The 15,436-nt window shown below is 48.5% G+C and overlaps 20 non-coding genes and 1 pseudogene across 20 annotated transcripts; all 21 read left to right on the top strand.

Moving 5' to 3' along the window:
• On the top strand, positions 1–188 carry LOC124852788. The gene has a single exon (XR_007033211.1). It is a non-coding gene; the product is annotated as a U2 spliceosomal RNA (small nuclear RNA).
• A 500-nt stretch (positions 189–688) lies between these two features.
• Positions 689–798, top strand: LOC124853851. Its single transcript, XR_007034184.1, has one exon. It is a non-coding gene; the product is annotated as a U5 spliceosomal RNA (small nuclear RNA).
• Positions 799–973: 175 nt separating this feature from the next.
• LOC124854174 lies at positions 974–1,165 on the top strand. Its single transcript, XR_007034422.1, has one exon. It is a non-coding gene; the product is annotated as a U2 spliceosomal RNA (small nuclear RNA).
• Positions 1,166–1,665: 500 nt separating this feature from the next.
• On the top strand, positions 1,666–1,774 carry LOC124853933. The gene has a single exon (XR_007034249.1). It is a non-coding gene; the product is annotated as a U5 spliceosomal RNA (small nuclear RNA).
• Positions 1,775–6,991: 5,217 nt separating this feature from the next.
• Positions 6,992–7,176, top strand: LOC124853015. Its single transcript, XR_007033426.1, has one exon. It is a non-coding gene; the product is annotated as a U2 spliceosomal RNA (small nuclear RNA).
• A 493-nt stretch (positions 7,177–7,669) lies between these two features.
• Positions 7,670–7,781, top strand: LOC124853430. The gene has a single exon (XR_007033773.1). It is a non-coding gene; the product is annotated as a U5 spliceosomal RNA (small nuclear RNA).
• A 174-nt stretch (positions 7,782–7,955) lies between these two features.
• LOC124854427 lies at positions 7,956–8,144 on the top strand. The gene has a single exon (XR_007034671.1). It is a non-coding gene; the product is annotated as a U2 spliceosomal RNA (small nuclear RNA).
• A 493-nt stretch (positions 8,145–8,637) lies between these two features.
• LOC124853526 lies at positions 8,638–8,751 on the top strand. The gene has a single exon (XR_007033868.1). It is a non-coding gene; the product is annotated as a U5 spliceosomal RNA (small nuclear RNA).
• Positions 8,752–8,926: 175 nt separating this feature from the next.
• Positions 8,927–9,111, top strand: LOC124852866. Its single transcript, XR_007033286.1, has one exon. It is a non-coding gene; the product is annotated as a U2 spliceosomal RNA (small nuclear RNA).
• Positions 9,112–9,607: 496 nt separating this feature from the next.
• Positions 9,608–9,718, top strand: LOC124853881. The gene has a single exon (XR_007034209.1). It is a non-coding gene; the product is annotated as a U5 spliceosomal RNA (small nuclear RNA).
• Positions 9,719–9,897: 179 nt separating this feature from the next.
• Positions 9,898–10,087, top strand: LOC124854219. Its single transcript, XR_007034465.1, has one exon. It is a non-coding gene; the product is annotated as a U2 spliceosomal RNA (small nuclear RNA).
• A 492-nt stretch (positions 10,088–10,579) lies between these two features.
• On the top strand, positions 10,580–10,688 carry LOC124853869. Its single transcript, XR_007034200.1, has one exon. It is a non-coding gene; the product is annotated as a U5 spliceosomal RNA (small nuclear RNA).
• A 178-nt stretch (positions 10,689–10,866) lies between these two features.
• On the top strand, positions 10,867–11,056 carry LOC124854306. The gene has a single exon (XR_007034550.1). It is a non-coding gene; the product is annotated as a U2 spliceosomal RNA (small nuclear RNA).
• Positions 11,057–11,551: 495 nt separating this feature from the next.
• On the top strand, positions 11,552–11,663 carry LOC124853470. The gene has a single exon (XR_007033812.1). It is a non-coding gene; the product is annotated as a U5 spliceosomal RNA (small nuclear RNA).
• A 176-nt stretch (positions 11,664–11,839) lies between these two features.
• Positions 11,840–12,027, top strand: LOC124852908. Its single transcript, XR_007033325.1, has one exon. It is a non-coding gene; the product is annotated as a U2 spliceosomal RNA (small nuclear RNA).
• Positions 12,028–12,516: 489 nt separating this feature from the next.
• On the top strand, positions 12,517–12,627 carry LOC124853507. Its single transcript, XR_007033849.1, has one exon. It is a non-coding gene; the product is annotated as a U5 spliceosomal RNA (small nuclear RNA).
• Positions 12,628–12,797: 170 nt separating this feature from the next.
• On the top strand, positions 12,798–12,986 carry LOC124852738. The gene has a single exon (XR_007033160.1). It is a non-coding gene; the product is annotated as a U2 spliceosomal RNA (small nuclear RNA).
• Positions 12,987–13,477: 491 nt separating this feature from the next.
• Positions 13,478–13,591, top strand: LOC124853910. Its single transcript, XR_007034234.1, has one exon. It is a non-coding gene; the product is annotated as a U5 spliceosomal RNA (small nuclear RNA).
• A 171-nt stretch (positions 13,592–13,762) lies between these two features.
• On the top strand, positions 13,763–13,948 carry LOC124852918. Its single transcript, XR_007033335.1, has one exon. It is a non-coding gene; the product is annotated as a U2 spliceosomal RNA (small nuclear RNA).
• A 493-nt stretch (positions 13,949–14,441) lies between these two features.
• On the top strand, positions 14,442–14,549 carry LOC124853915 (annotated as a pseudogene).
• Positions 14,550–14,726: 177 nt separating this feature from the next.
• Positions 14,727–14,915, top strand: LOC124854333. The gene has a single exon (XR_007034577.1). It is a non-coding gene; the product is annotated as a U2 spliceosomal RNA (small nuclear RNA).
• Positions 14,916–15,436: the final 521 nt, after the last annotated feature.

Here is a 15,436-nt window from a genome sequence, read left to right as displayed (position 1 = left end):
ATCGCCGGCCTTTGGCTAAGATCAAGTGTAGTATCTGTTCTTATCAGTTTAATATCTGATATGTCCTCTATATGAGGACTACATATTAAGCAGATTTTGGCATGAGGGGCAGAAATTTTTGGAGCTTGCTCCTTTCTCTCCACGCATCGACCTAGCATTGCAGTGCCGCTGGGAACGGTGCACTCTGTTCTTACCTTGTAGAAAACCAAACACTCAAACAATTGTCGCGTATCAAAAGTGAATTTACACTGGCTCAATGAAAGTGAGGTAACGGCCTGGCACACACAAGTGTGTGAAACCGCTCTGATGGCTCACTGCTTAGTGACGTGACCATGCACGGGGTCACAATGAGCTTGAACTGGATTCCAAATTGAGTTAGAAGCGCTTGTCAAGAATGGAAACTTGCTTTCACTCAAGACCTTCTGGGAGACTTGGTGAGAAACCAGAGTCAGCATTTTGGAGCGAATGTAAGTGGTTCAGGGATGTATTGCTTAGGCAGGCTTAAAAGCCAATCACAGTAGTCAGGGCAGGAGGTAATAAAGACGTGTATAATTTTGGTTGGCAGATGGGGGCGGGTTGGGAATGTTGCATACTGGGATCTGACATGCGGAAAGCAAAGAGAGGCCTACCGTGAAGGTGGTGACTGTGACCGAGAGGCTCCTCTGCTGCCTCCAACAGAGGGCCATGCTGACTCTGGTTTCTCTTCATAACGCACAAGTCTTTCGCCTTTACTAAAGACTCCCGGAGAGGAACAAACATGAGTTGAATATATTTTGGCAGGCTTTTGCTGTATGGCTGAGCCTTATGAAATTGTGAAAGTCAAAGAGCTGTCTAGGTCAGAAATCAAGCGCCACAAAGGAGAGCTTGGGCGGAGGTGATAAGCAGCAGCCATTGTTATGCACACCTACGAACGGGTACCACAACAAGTGAGATTTGTGCCAAGAGCTTGGCGTGGACATCCAACACTTGGGGCTTATCGCCTCGGCCTTTTGGCTAAGATCAAGTGTAGTATCTGTTCTTATCAGTTTAATATCTGATATGTCCTCTATATGAGGACTACATATTAAGCAGATTTTTGGCATGAGGGGCAGAAATTTGGAGCTTGCTCCTTTCTCTCCACGCATCGACCTAGCATTGCAGTGCCGCTGGGAACGGTGCACTCTGTTCTTACCTTGTAGAAAACCAAACACTCAAACAATTGTCGCGTATCAAAAGTGAATTCTACACTGGCTCAATGAAAGTGAGGTAACGGCCTGGCACACACAAGTGTGTGAAACCGCTCTGATGGCTCACTGCTTTGTGACGTGACCATGCACGGGGTCACAATGAGCTTGAACTGGATTCCAAATTGAGTTAGAAGCGTTTGTCAAGAATGGAAACTTGCTTTCACTCAAGACCTTCTGGGAGACTTGGTGAGAAACCAGAGTCAGCATTTTGGAGCGAATGTAAGTGGTTCAGGGATGTATTGCTTAGGCAGGCTTAAAAGCCAATCACAGTAGTCAGGGCAGGAGGTAATAAAGACCTGTATAATTTTGGTTGGCAGATGGGGCGGGTTGGGAATGTTGCATACTGGGATCTGACATGCGGAAAGCAAAGAGAGGCCTACCGTGAAGGTGGTGATCAGACCGAGAGGCTCCTCTGCTGCTCTCCAACAGAGGGCCATGCTGACTTGGTTTTCTTCATAACGCACAAGTCTTTCGCTTTACTAAAGACTCCCGTGGAGAGGAACAAACATGAGTTGAATATATTTTTGGCAGGCTTTGCTGTATGGCTGAGCCTTATGAAATTGTGAAAAGTCAAAGAGCTGTCTAGGTCAGAAATCAAGCGCCACAAAGGAGAGCTTGGGCGGAGGTGATAAGCAGCAGCCATTGTTATGCACACCTACGAACGGGGTACCACAACAAGTGAGATTTGTGCCAAGAGCTTGGTGTGGACATCCAACACTTGGGGCTTATCGCTTCTCGGCCTTTTGGCTAAGATTGATTGGAGAGACGGAGACAAAGCTTAACAAAGAAGGAACACAACCGACACAAAGATGACCAAGGACCAGACAAGCCCAAAGGTTGGGGTGAGGTACACGATACGCCCAGGTGGAACCAGGAGGAACTTATGATGTCGAGAGACTGGTTCTGCAAAAGGTCATCATGGAACAACTGAGTCTGAAGGTCGAGGTGTACTGTATCCAGTGGAACCAGCCAGAAAAGCCTTCGACGTTACACTGGTAAGCGAGGATGTGTATTCAAGAGTGGCTGAAGCCTGTAGAAAGGAGGCTGGGAAAAGATTCATGGCCGGTTACAAGATCCTGAACCTGACAGACCAAATTTCAGAACGGTCACGGTGCACACTTACAACCCTTCACACCGACCGAGCACTAGCTGCTTTTTTGGGACAGCACGGAGAAGTGGTGACTAGTGCTAGGTATCTAAAAGACACGAGGGGATTCTGGACAGGAAGAAGGCAGTTTCAGGTGCTGCTGAACCCTGACCCAGAAGGTCCTGGAGGACTGAAGCATCCACCCGCTCTTTTCAGCCTTGGTGGGGATCGCGGTTACCTGTTTTACCCCGGCAACCAGCGCTCTGTCGGCGTTGCAGGCAGTCTGGCCATACAGAGGCAGGCTGTTCCGAGCCTGCTGTCACTCTGTGGCCAAGGGGGCCATGAGGCCAAAGACTGCACGGGCCCAAGGCCTGTCATGGATGTGGGGGACTGGGCCATCTGTACCGCAACTGCCCTAGCCGAAGGAGGACCTTCGCGGAAGTGGCCAAGTCCACTGGAGAGCCGGAAAAAGCCAAGGATCCAGGAATGGGACCCGTGCCTGCAGGGAATGGCTCAAGCACACCAATACAGGCAGAGCCAGCAACGGATCTTTCTAAGGGGGGAACAGAGGAAGCCCCCCTGGAGAAAGGAACAACCGGAAGGGCCACTGGGGATAGCGGTCAGGTGCCCCGTGACAACGCAGGGGGATTTCCTCCCATCAACCCAGGTCCACCCACCTCCAAGGTCAAGAAGGGGCACGGAAAGGATCGCAGGCTTTCGGAGCGGGAAGACAATTAGAAGCGAGAGAGTAAGGAGGGGGCCAAGAAAAAATCAAAGGGGGAAGGCAACGGGGCAGAGGGACAGGACCAAGAGAAGGGAGCTGATGGGGGATGGATGGGGGGGTAGGGCAGCAAAGAAGGGCTGCAGAGGAGGGAGGACATCAGGAGCGGGAAGGGGGCAACACAGGGCTAGGGGAGGGTGGAGAGGCTACGGAGCAGAGCGGAGGAGATCCAGGTGATCTGCTCGCCGTAGGTTTGGGGTTGGAGCTGAGTTACCTCCAGACCTCCTCAATATACCATCCCCTTTGGGGAGGATGCATGAGGGACCCAACAGGCCATCAACATCGCCTAATCCAGTGCCCTTTTCCTGGGGGAACAGATGGACAGTGAGGACCTCTTCTTGCTGTAGGAGTTTTTTTTGGGGTGTTTTGGTACGGTAAAGACTTTAAAAATACAAATTATAATGACTGCAGTTAAAATTCTTCATTAAATGTAAGAGGAATGAGGGACGCGGTTAAAAGAAGGGTTGTTTATGATTTTGTGGACCAGCTGCATGTTCAAATTTGTTTATTGCAGGAGGTTCATTTACGGGACAAGGGGATGTTGCAAAATTCTCAAGGGAGGACGAAAGGGACTCAATCTGAGTGTGGGGGTCCACCTACAGGTGTCGGGATTTTGTTTGGTGTTAAAGAGATTAGGGTGGAGGATGTTTTCATAATTGTTCAAGGCAGGATAATGGGTGCTGACATCACATGGGGGACAAGCAAGCTGAGGGTTTTTGTGGTGTATGGACCACAAACTCAGAGGGAACGACGAGAAATGTTTGAGTTAGTAGAGCCACACCTGGCCACCAATAGGCAGGTAATTGTAGGGGGGGATTTCAATGTGCAGTTAGGTAAGGGGGGGGACACCAGCGATAGTTATATCTCCCACCTGATGGCCAGACACGGGCTAGTAGATGGGGGGAGGATGGTCAGGCCACTGGTAGATGGTCCCACATGGCGTAACTCACGGGAACGCTTAGACGCCTGGACTACTGGTTTGTAGAAAAGTCTTTGAGTCTGGTGTCAGGTCGACGGCTCCTGTGTTCTTCTCTGACCATGATGGGCTGCTGTTTGAGGTGCGCCTGTGCCTGCCTGTTTTCGAGCGGGGTACTCAGTCAATATTAGTGTATTAGAGGAAGACAAGTTCAAACAAGGTTTCGATGTTTTCAAAACCTTCTAGGACTGAGACCAATGTGTCCTGGGGTGATGGAGTGGTGGGAAGTAGCCAAGAAACGGATACAAATGTTTTGCGATAAGTACTGTAAAAGGAAGGTGAGGTTGGCCAAGAGGGAGGTGTTTCTACAGCGCCTCCGAGCTCGAGTACAGCAAAGGAAACTGCGGCAGCACTGTAAATCAGCGGGCTTGGTGACTTCCTCAAAGTAAAGCTTAAGGAGGTCTTGAGGGCAGGGCCCGGGCCTACCTGTTGCAGGCGCGCCGAAGTTTCCTGGAGAAGCACGAGACATGTTCCGCCGCTTTCTTTCGGCTCTACGGGCTGACAGGAAAAGACAGGTACAGACCGGATCAGGGACATGCAGGAAGGGTGGTGTCGGAAGCAGGTGAGATGGTGAGTGCCACTACTGACCACTACCGCACAAGCTTCCAGGAGAAAGAGGTAGATGTAGGGGAGGGGGACTTTCCTGGACTTACTGACCAAGCAGGTGCCGTCGGACATAGCGCAGGCGTTGAGGCCCTGCCACCCTCAAAGAGCTCGAGGGGTGCCCTCTGTAAAATGAACAAGCGGAAGGTGCTGGCATCGACGGACTGCCGGTGGAGTTTTATCTCAAGTTCTGGGAGATTCTGGCCGGTAGTGTTGAGGTGTTGTCCGCAGTACTTCTCACAGGTGTAATGGGAGGACTATGGCTACAGGAGGATCTCCTTCTGTTTAAAAGGGAGACGGCACCGACTCGCAACTGGCGGCCACTGACCATGCTGTGTGTGGATTATAAGCTTCTGGCAAAGGTCCTAGCCAATCGTCCAGGCACAGCCCTTTCACACGTGGTCCATGTGGACCAAAGACGGGTGGCGGGGCGCCGTGAGATGGAATCTCCAGCTCATACGAGACGCTGCCGCTTGGGCGAAAGACAGACACCTGCCACTTATGGTTGGTGGCTCGACCAGGCAAAGTGCCTTGACAGGGTTCACTGGGGCTATATGTTTAGGGTATTGGAAAGGCTAGGCTTTCACAAGGGGTTTGTCGGATGGTTGCGCACATTATACACAGGTGTGGGGAGCACAGTGTCAGTCAACGGTCACTTAGGGAAGTTTTCAGGTTGCACTCAGGGGTAAGACAGGGTGCCCACTCACCGCTGCTCTACATCCTCTATAGAGCTCTGGCGGCAGCCATTCGGTCACCCAGGGTGAAAGGTTTCCTGGTTCCCGGCAGCAGAGGCCTACGGGTCAAGCTGTCACAGTATGCGGATGACACCACACTGCTGCTGGACAGTGATGCATGCCTGATCCGATCTTTGGAGATTTTCCAGATTTTGGTCGGGGTCTGGAGCACAACTGAATCGCCAAGTCCTCGGTCAAGTTCTTTGGGCGCTGGAAAGAAAGGATGGACGTACCGGAGGGCTGTCGCTGCACAGGACCACTGAAATTACTAGGGGTCAGCTTTGAGACAGCCCACAGTGCCACAATCAACTGGACCGGCGTATTTCAGCAGTCCAGAAGAAGCTTGCGCCTGGAAGAGCAGGTGCCTGACTTTAATAGGGAAGGTACTTGTACTGAAGGTAGACGTTCTGCCATCCCTCCTATATCTGGCATACATATACCCACTGCCAGTCAGCATGAGGAGACCTCTCATGCGCCTCGTGTTCGGATTCCTATGGGGTGGTAGATATGAATATGTGGCGAGGTTTCGCATGCTGGCTGGTATAGAAGCAGGAGGGAGGGATGTGCCACACCTCCCGCTGAAGCTGGACTGCATTTTTGTTTCATCCTTGTGCAGAGAACTATCCTTGCCGATAGAGCACCCCTCAGGCTACTTCCTGAGGCTCTATTTCGCATACCAAGCTAGGGGGTTGATGGTCTGGAGCAACTTGGCACCCAGGGTGGAGCAGCAGCCATGGCATTTCAACCATGCAGCCAGGTGGCTGCGGGCTCATCCTGAGGCCTCCGACACAGCCATAAAAATAAATCACAGAGCCCTCTACAGAGAGGTCAGTCAGGGAGTAGTCGCACCTCCAGTGGTGGGGACCCCGTCAAAGATTTGGAGGGGGATACAGCCACGGGGGCTTGACAACGGGCTCAAAGACCTAAATTGGTTATGCCTGCACAAATGCCTGCCAGTGCGGGAAACCATGTACCGGCATGGGTTGGCAAGATCCCCGGCGTGCCCTCGGACAACCTGTTCAGGGGAGGAAACGGTCAGGCATGTCATGTGGGACTGTCCAGTGGCAAGGGTAGTATGGGGTAAAGTGGGGGAACGGCTAGGGCAGGTAGTCACAGGATTATATCTGACCTGGACCAGGGTTGAAAGAGGTTTAGGCACAGGGAATGGTCCTTTTAATGTCCCAATATGGAAGATTATAAGTATAACAAAGAGGAGTATCTGGTCGGCCAGGCAAGACCTGATAAAGACAGATAAAGACAGTGGGGTGGAAGGGATAATGAGGAGGGTGGAAGCAGATGTAAAGGGGAACATCAAAAGGGACATTGAGAAGGGGGGGAAACATGCAGCCCTAGAGAGGTGGAAAGGAGGGTTTGGGTGGATATGGTGAAAAAAGAGAGGGAAGGCACAAGGAGTTCTATGGACTGTTTTAATTTTTTTCACCTTTTAGTTTTGCAACATGGAATGGGTAGGTTTGGAAAAATTAACATTCTATACCTGCAAAGGGGCACATTTGGGAATGAAGGTTGTATTAAGGGATGATCATACGTGATGTTTGATTTGTATTGATTTGTATTTAACTGACGAAAGTTTTTTGTAATAAAAAAAAAAAAAAAATCTGTTCTTATCAGTTTAATATCTGATATGTCCTCTATATGAGGACTACATATTAAGCAGATTTTTGGCATGAGGGGCAGAAATTTGGAGCTTGCTCCTTTCTCTCCACGCATCGACCTAGCATTGCAGTGCCGCTGGGAACGGTGCACTCTGTTCTTACCTTGTAGAAAACCAAACACTCAAACAATTGTCGCGTATCAAAAGTGAATTCTACACTGGCTCAATGAAAGTGAGGTAAGGCCTGGCACACAAGTGTGTGAAACCGCTCTGATGGCTCACTGCTTAGTGACGTGACCATGCACGGGGTCACAATGAGCTTGAACTGGATTCCAAATTGAGTTAGAAGCGTTTGTCAAGAATGGAAACTTGCTTTCACTCAAGACCTTCTGGGAGACTTGGTGAGAAACCAGAGTCAGCATTTTGGAGCGAATGTAAGTGGTTCAGGGATGTATTGCTTAGGCAGGCTTAAAAGCCAATCACAGTAGTCAGGGCAGGAGGTAATAAAGACGTGTATAATTTTGGTTGGCAGATGGGGGGGTTGGGAATGTTGCATACTGGGATCTGACATGAAAGCAAAGAGAGGCCTACCGTGAAGGTGGTGATCAGACCGAGAGGCTCCTCTGCTGCTCTCCAACAGAGGGCCATGCTGACTCTGGTTTCTCTTCATAACGCACAAGTCTTTCGCCTTTTACTAAAGACTTCGTGGAGAGGAACAAACATGAGTTGAATATATTTTTGGCAGGCTTTGCTGTATGGCTGAGCCTTATGAAATTGTGAAAAGTCAAAGAGCTGTCTAGGTCAGAAATCAAGCGCCACAAAGGAGAGCTTGGGCGGAGGTGATACAGCAGCCATTGTTATGCACACCTACGAACAGGGTACCACAACAAGTGAGATTTGTGCCAAGAGCTTGGCGTGACATCCAACACTTGGGGCTTATCGCCGGCCTTTGGCTAAGATCAAGTGTAGTATCTGTTCTTATCAGTTTAATATCTGATATGTCCTCTATATGAGGACTACATATTAAGCAGATTTTTGGCATGAGGGGCAGTAATTTGGAGCTTGCTCCTTTCTCTCCACGCATCGACCTAGCATTGCAGTGCCGCTGGGAACGGTGCACTCTGTTCTTACCTTGTAGAAAACCAAACACTCAAACAATTGTCGCGTATCAAAAGTGAATTCTACACTGGCTCAATGAAACTGAGGTAACGGCCTGGCACACACAAGTGTGTGAAACCGCTCTGATGGCTCACTGCTTAGTGACGTGACCATGCACGGGGTCACAATGAGCTTGAACTGATTCCAAATTGAGTTAGAAGCGTTTGTCAAGAATGGAAACTTGCTTTCACTCAAGACCTTCTGGGAGACTTGGTGAGAAACCAGAGCAGCATTTTGGAGCGAATGTAAGTGGTTCAGGGATGTATTGCTTAGGCAGGCTTAAAAGCCAATCACAGTAGTCAGGCAGGAGGTAATAAAGACGTATAAATTTGGTTGGCAGATGGGGGCGGGTTGGGAATGTTGCATACTGGGATCTGACATGAAAGCAAAGAGAGGCCTACCGTGAAGGTGGTGATCAGACCGAGAGGCTCCTCTGCTGCTCTCCAACAGAGGGCCATGCTGACTCTGGTTTTTCTTCATAACGCACAAGTCTTTCGCCTTTACTAAAGACTTCCGTGGAGAGGAACAAACATGAGTTGAATATATTTTTGCAGGCTTTGCTGTATGGCTGAGCCTTATGAAATTGTGAAAAGTCAAAGAGCTGTCTAGGTCAGAAATCAAGCGCCACAAAGGAGAGCTTGGGCGGAGGTGATAAGCAGCAGCCATTGTTATGCACACCTACGAACGGGTACCACAACAAGTGAGATTTGTGCCAAGAGCTTGGCGTGGACATCCAACACTTGGGGCTTATCGCTTCTCGGCCTTTGGCTAAGATCATGTAGTATCTGTTCTTATCAGTTTTATCTGATATGTCCTCTATATGAGGACTACATATTAAGCAGATTTTTGGCATGAGGGCAGAAATTTGGAGCTTGCTCCTTTCTCTCCACGCATCGACCTAGCATTGCAGTGCCGCTGGGAACGTGCACTCTGTTCTTACCTTGTAGAAAACCAAACACTCAAACAATTGTCGCGTATCAAAAGTGAATTCTACACTGGCTCAATGAAAGTGAGGTAACGGCCTGGCACACAAGTGTGTGAAACCGCTCTGATGGCTCACTGCTTAGTGACGTGACTACGAAGGGGTCACAATGAGCTTGAACTGGATTCCAAATTGAGTTAGAAGCGTTTGTCAAGAATGGAAACTTGCTTTCACTCAAGACCTTCTGGGAGACTTGGTGAGAAACCAGAGTCAGCATTTTGGAGCGAATGTAAGTGGTTCAGGGATGTATTGCTTAGGCAGGCTTAAAAGCCAATCACAGTAGTCAGGCAGGAGGTAATAAAGACGTGTATAATTTTGGTTGGCAGATGGGGCGGGTTGGGAATGTTGCATACTGGGATCTGACATGCGGAAAGCAAAGAGAGGCTCACCTGAAGGTGGTGACTGTGACCGAGAGGCTCCTCTGCTGCTCTCCAACAGAGGGCCATGCTGACTCTGGTTTCTTTCATAACGCACAAGTCCTTCGCCTTTACTAAAGACTTCCGTGGAGAGGAACAAACATGAGTTGAATATATTTTTGGCAGGCTTTGCTGTATGGCTGGAGCCTTATGAAATTGTGAAAAGTCAAAGAGCTGTCTAGGTCAGAAATCAAGCGCCACAAAGGAGAGCTTGGCGGAGGTGATAAGCAGCAGCCATTGTTATGCACACCTACGAACGGGTACCACAACAAGTGAGATTTGTGCCAAGAGCTTGGCGTGGACATCCAACACTTGGGGGCTTATCGCTTCTCGGCCTTTGGCTAAGATCAAGTGTAGTATCTGTTCTTATCAGTTTAATATCTGATATGTCCTCTATATGAGGACTACATATTAGCAGATTTTTGGCATGAGGGGCAGTAATTTGGAGCTTGCTCCTTTCTCTCCACGCATCGACCTAGCATTGCAGTGCCGCTGGGAACGGTGCACTCTGTTCTTACCTTGTAGAAAACCAAACACTCAAACAATTGTCGCATCAAAAGTGAATTCTACACTGGCTCAATGAAACTGAGGTAACGGCCTGGCACACACAAGTGTGTGAAACCGCTCTGATGGCTCACTGCTTAGTGACGTGACCATGCACGGGTCACAATGAGCTTGAACTGATTCCAAATTGAGTTAGAAGCGTTTGTCAAGAATGGAAACTTGCTTTCACTCAAGACCTTCTGGGAGACTTGGTGAGAAACCAGAGTCAGCATTTTGGAGCGAATGTAAGTGGTTCAGGGATGTATTGCTTAGGCAGGCTTAAAAGCCAATCACAGTAGTCAGGGCAGGAGGTAATAAAGACGTGTATAATTTTGGTTGGCAGATGGGGGCGGGTTGGGAATGTTGCATACTGGGATCTGACATGAAAGCAAAGAGAGGCCTAACCGTGAAGGTGGTGATCAGACCGAGAGCCTCTGCTGCTCTCCAACAGAGGGCCATGCTGACTCTTTTCTTTCATAACGCACAAGTCTTTCGCCTTTACTAAAGACTTCCGTGGAGAGGAACAAACATGAGTTGAATATATTTTTGGCAGGCTTTGCTGTATGGCTGAGCCTTATGAAATTGTGAAAAGTCAAAGAGCTGTCTAGGTCAGAAATCAAGCGCCACAAAGGAGAGCTTGGGTGGAGGTGATAAGCAGCAGCCATTGTTATGCACACCTACGAACGGGGTACCACAACAAGTGAGATTTGTGCCAAGAGCTTGGCGTGACATCCAACACTTGGGGCTTATCGCCTCTCGCCTTTGGCTAAGATCAAGTGTAGTATCTGTTCTTATCAGTTTAATATCTGATATGTCCTCTATATGAGGACTACATATTAAGCAGATTTTTGGCATGAGGGGCAGTAATTTGGAGCTTGCTCCTTTCTCTCCACGCATCGACCTAGCATTGCAGTGCCGCTGGGAACGGTGCACCTGTTCTTACCTTGTAGAAAACCAAACACTCAAACAATTGTCCGATCTAAAGTGAATTCTACACTGGCTCAATGAAACTGAGGTAACGGCCTGGCACACACAAGTGTGTGAAACCGCTCTGATGGCTCACTGCTTAGTGACGTGACCATGCACGGGGTCACAATGAGCTTGAACTGGATTCCAAATTGAGTTAGAAGCGTTTGTCAAGAATGGAAACTTGCTTTCACTCAAGACCTTCTGGGAGACTTGGTGAGAAACCAGAGTCAGCATTTTGGAGCGAATGTAAGTGGTTCAGGATGTATTGCTTAGGCAGGCTTAAAAGCCAATCACAGTAGTCAGGCAGGAGGTAATAAAGACGGTATAATTTTGGTTGGCAGATGGGGGCGGGTTGGGAATGTTGCATACTGGGATCTGACATGCGGAAAGCAAAGAGAGGCCTACCGTGAAGGTGGTGATCAGACCGAGAGGCTCCTCTGCTGCTCTCCAACAGAGGGCCATGCTGACTCTGGTTTCTCTTCATAACGCACAAGTCTTTCCCTTTTACTAAAGACTTCCGTGGAGAGGAACAAACATGAGTTGAATATATTTTTGGCAGGCTTTGCTGTATGGCTGAGCCTTATGAAATTGTGAAAAGTCAAAGAGCTGTCTAGGTCAGAAATCAAGCGCCACAAAGGAGAGCTTGGGTGGAGGTGATAAGCAGCAGCCATTGTTATGCACACCTACGAACGGGTACCACAACAAGTGAGATTTGTGCCAAGAGCTTGGCGTGGACATCCAACACTTGGGGCTTATCGCCTCGCCTTTGGCTAAGATCAAGTGTAGTATCTGTTCTTATCAGTTTAATATCTGATATGTCCTCTATATGAGGACTACATATTAAGCAGATTTTTGGCATGAGGGGCAGAAATTTGGAGCTTGTCCTTCTCTCCACGCATCGACCTAGCATTGCAGTGCCACTGGGAACGGTGCACTTGTTCTTACCTTGTAGAAAACCAAACACTCAAACAATTGTCGCGTCAAAAGTGAATTCTACACTGGCTCAATGAAACTGAGGTAACGGCCTGGCACACACAAGGTGTGAAACCGCTCTGATGGCTCACTGCTTAGTGACGTGACCATGCACGGGGCACAATGAGCTTGAACTGGATTCCAAATTGAGTTAGAAGCGTTTGTCAAGAATGGAAACTTGCTTTCACTAAGACCTTCTGGGAGACTTGGTGAGAAACCAGAGTCAGCATTTTGGAGCGAATGTAAGGGTTCAGGGATGTATTGCTTAGGCAGGCTTAAAAGCCAATCACAGTAGTCAGGGCAGGAGGTAATAAAGACGTGTATAATTTTGGTTGGCAGATGGGGCGGGTTGGGAATGTTGCATACTGGGATCTGACATGGGAAAGCAAAGAGAGGCCTACCGTGAAGGTGGTGATCAGACCGAGAGGCTCCTCTGCTCTCCAACAGAGGGCCATGCTGACTCTGGTTTCTCTTCATAACGCACAAGTCTTTCGCCTTTACTAAAGACTTCCGTGGAGAGGAACAAACATGAGTTGAATATATTTTGGCAGGCTTTGCTGTATGGCTGAGCCTTATGAAATTGTGAAAAGTCAAAGAGCTGTCTAGGTCAGAAATCAAGCGCCACAAAGGAGAGCTGGAGGTGATAAGCAGCAGCCATTGTTATGCACACCTACGAACGGGTACCACAACAAGTGAGATTTGTGCCAAGAGTTTGGCGTGACATCCAACACTTGGGGCTTATCGCCTCGGCCTTTGGCTAAGATCATGTAGTATCTGTTCTTATCAGTTTAATATCTGATATGTCCTCTATATGAGGACTACATATTAAGCAGATTTTTGGCATGAGGGGCAGAAATTTGGAGCTTGCTCCTTTCTCTCCACGCATCGACCTAGCATTGCAGTGCCGCTGGGAACGGTGCACTCTGTTCTTACCTTGTAGAAAACCAAACACTCAAACAATTGTCGCGTATCAAAAGTGAATTCTACACTGGCTCAATGAAACTGAGGTAACGCCTGGCACACAAGTGTGAAACCGCTCTGATGGCTCACTGCTTAGTGACGTGACCATGCACGGGGTCACAATGAGCTTGAACTGGATTCCAAATTGAGTTAGAAGCGTTTGTCAAGAATGGAAACTTGCTTTCACTCAAGACCTTCTGGGAGACTTGGTGAGAAACCAGAGTCAGCATTTTGGAGCGAATGTAAGTGGTTCAGGGATGTATTGCTTAGGCAGGCTTAAAAGCCAATCACAGTAGTCAGGGCAGGAGGTAATAAAGACGGTAGAATTTTGGTTGGCAGATGGGGGCGGGTTGGGAATGTTGCATACTGGGATCTGACATGCGGAAAGCAAAGAGAGGCCTACCGTGAAGGTGTGTGACCGAGAGGCTCCTCTGCTGCTCTCCAACAGAGGGCCATGCTGACTCTGGTTTCTCTTCATAACCACAAGTCTTTCGCCCCTTTTTACTAAAGACTTCTGTGGAGAGGAACAAACATGAGTTGAATATATTTTGGCAGGCTTTGCTGTATGACTGAGCCTTATGAAATTGTGAAAAGTCAAAGAGCTGTCTAGGTCAGAAATCAAGCGCCACAAAGGAGAGCTTGGGCGGAGGTGATAAGCAGCAGCTATGCACACCTACGAACGGGTACCACAACAAGTGAGATTTGTGCCAAGAGTTTGGCGTGACATCCAACACTTGGGGCTTATCGCTTGCCGGCCTTTGGCTAAGATCAAGTGTAGTATCTGTTCTTATCAGTTTAATATCTGATATGTCCTCTATATGAGGACTACATATTAAGCAGATTTTGGCATGAGGGGCAGAAATTTGGAGCTTGCTCTTCTCTCCACGCATCGACCTAGCATTGCAGTGCCATGGAACGGTGCACCTGTTCTTACCTTGTAGAAAACCAAACACTCAAACAATTGTCGCGTATCAAAAGTGAATTCTACACTGGCTCAATGAAAGTGAGGTAACGGCCTGGCACACAAGTGTGTGAAACCGCTCTGATGGCTCACTGCTTAGTGACGTGACCATGCACGGGTCACAATGAGCTTGAACTGGATTCCAAATTGAGTTAGAAGCGTTTGTCAAGAATGGAAACTTGCTTTCACTCAAGACCTCTGGGAGACTTGGTGAGAAACCAGAGTCAGCATTTTGGAGCGAATGTAAGTGGTTCAGGATGTATTGCTTAGGCAGGCTTAAAAGCCAATCACAGTAGTCAGGGCAGGAGGTAATAAAGACGTGTATAATTTTGGTTGGCAGATGGGGGCGGGTTGGGAATGTTGCATACTGGGATCTGACATGGAAAGCAAAGAGAGGCCTACCGTGAAGGTGGTGATCAGACCGAGAGGCTCCTCTGCTGCTCTCCAACAGAGGGCCATGCTGACTCTGGTTTCTTCATAACGCAAGTCTTTCGCCTTTACTAAAGACTTCCGTGGAGAGGAACCAACATGAGTTGAATATATTTTTGGCAGGCTTTGCTGTATGGCTGAGCCTTATGAAATTGTGAAAAGTCAAAGAGCTGTCTAGGTCAGAAATCAAGCGCCACAAAGGAGAGCTTGGGCGGAGGTGATAAGCAGCAGCCATTGTTATGCACACCTACGAACGGGTACCACAACAAGTGAGATTTGTGCCAAGAGCTTGGCGTGACATCCAACACTTGGGGCTTATCGCTTCGGCCTTTGGCTAAGATCAAGTGTAGTATCTGTTCTTATCAGTTTAATATCTGATATGTCCTCTATATGAGGACTACATATTAAGCAGATTTTTGGCATGAGGGGCAGAAATTTGGAGCTTGCTTCTTTCTCTCCACGCATCGACCTAGCATTGCAGTGTCGCTGGGAACGGTGCACTCTGTTCTTACCTTGTAGAAAACCAAACACTCAAACAATTGTCGCGTATCAAAAGTGAATTCTACACTGGCTCAATGAAAGTGAGGTAACGCCTGGCACACACAAGGTGTGAAACCGCCTGATGGCTCACTGCTTAGTGACGTGACCATGCACGGGTCACAATGAGCTTGAACTGGATTCCAAATTGAGTTAGAAGCGTTTGTCAAGAATGGAAACTTGCTTTCACTCAAGACCTTCTGGGAGACTTGGTGAGAAACCAGAGTCAGCATTTTGGAGCGAATGTAAGTGGTTCAGGGATGTATTGTTTAGGCAGGCTTAAAAGCCAATCACAGTAGTCAGGGCAGGAGGTAATAAAGACGTGTATAATTTTGTTGGCAGATGGGGGCGGGTTGGGAATGTTGCATACTGGGATCTGACATTGGAAAGCAAAGAGAGGCCTACCGTGAAGGTGGTGACCATGACCGAGAGGCTCCTCTGCTGCTCTCCAACAGAGGGCCATGCTGACTTGGTTTCTTCATAACGCAAG

This window comes from Hippoglossus stenolepis, chromosome 10, assembly GCF_022539355.2.
Source record: "Hippoglossus stenolepis isolate QCI-W04-F060 chromosome 10, HSTE1.2, whole genome shotgun sequence".
NCBI lineage: Eukaryota > Metazoa > Chordata > Actinopteri > Pleuronectiformes > Pleuronectidae > Hippoglossus > Hippoglossus stenolepis.
This window is presented reverse-complemented; position numbering and strand designations above follow the sequence as displayed.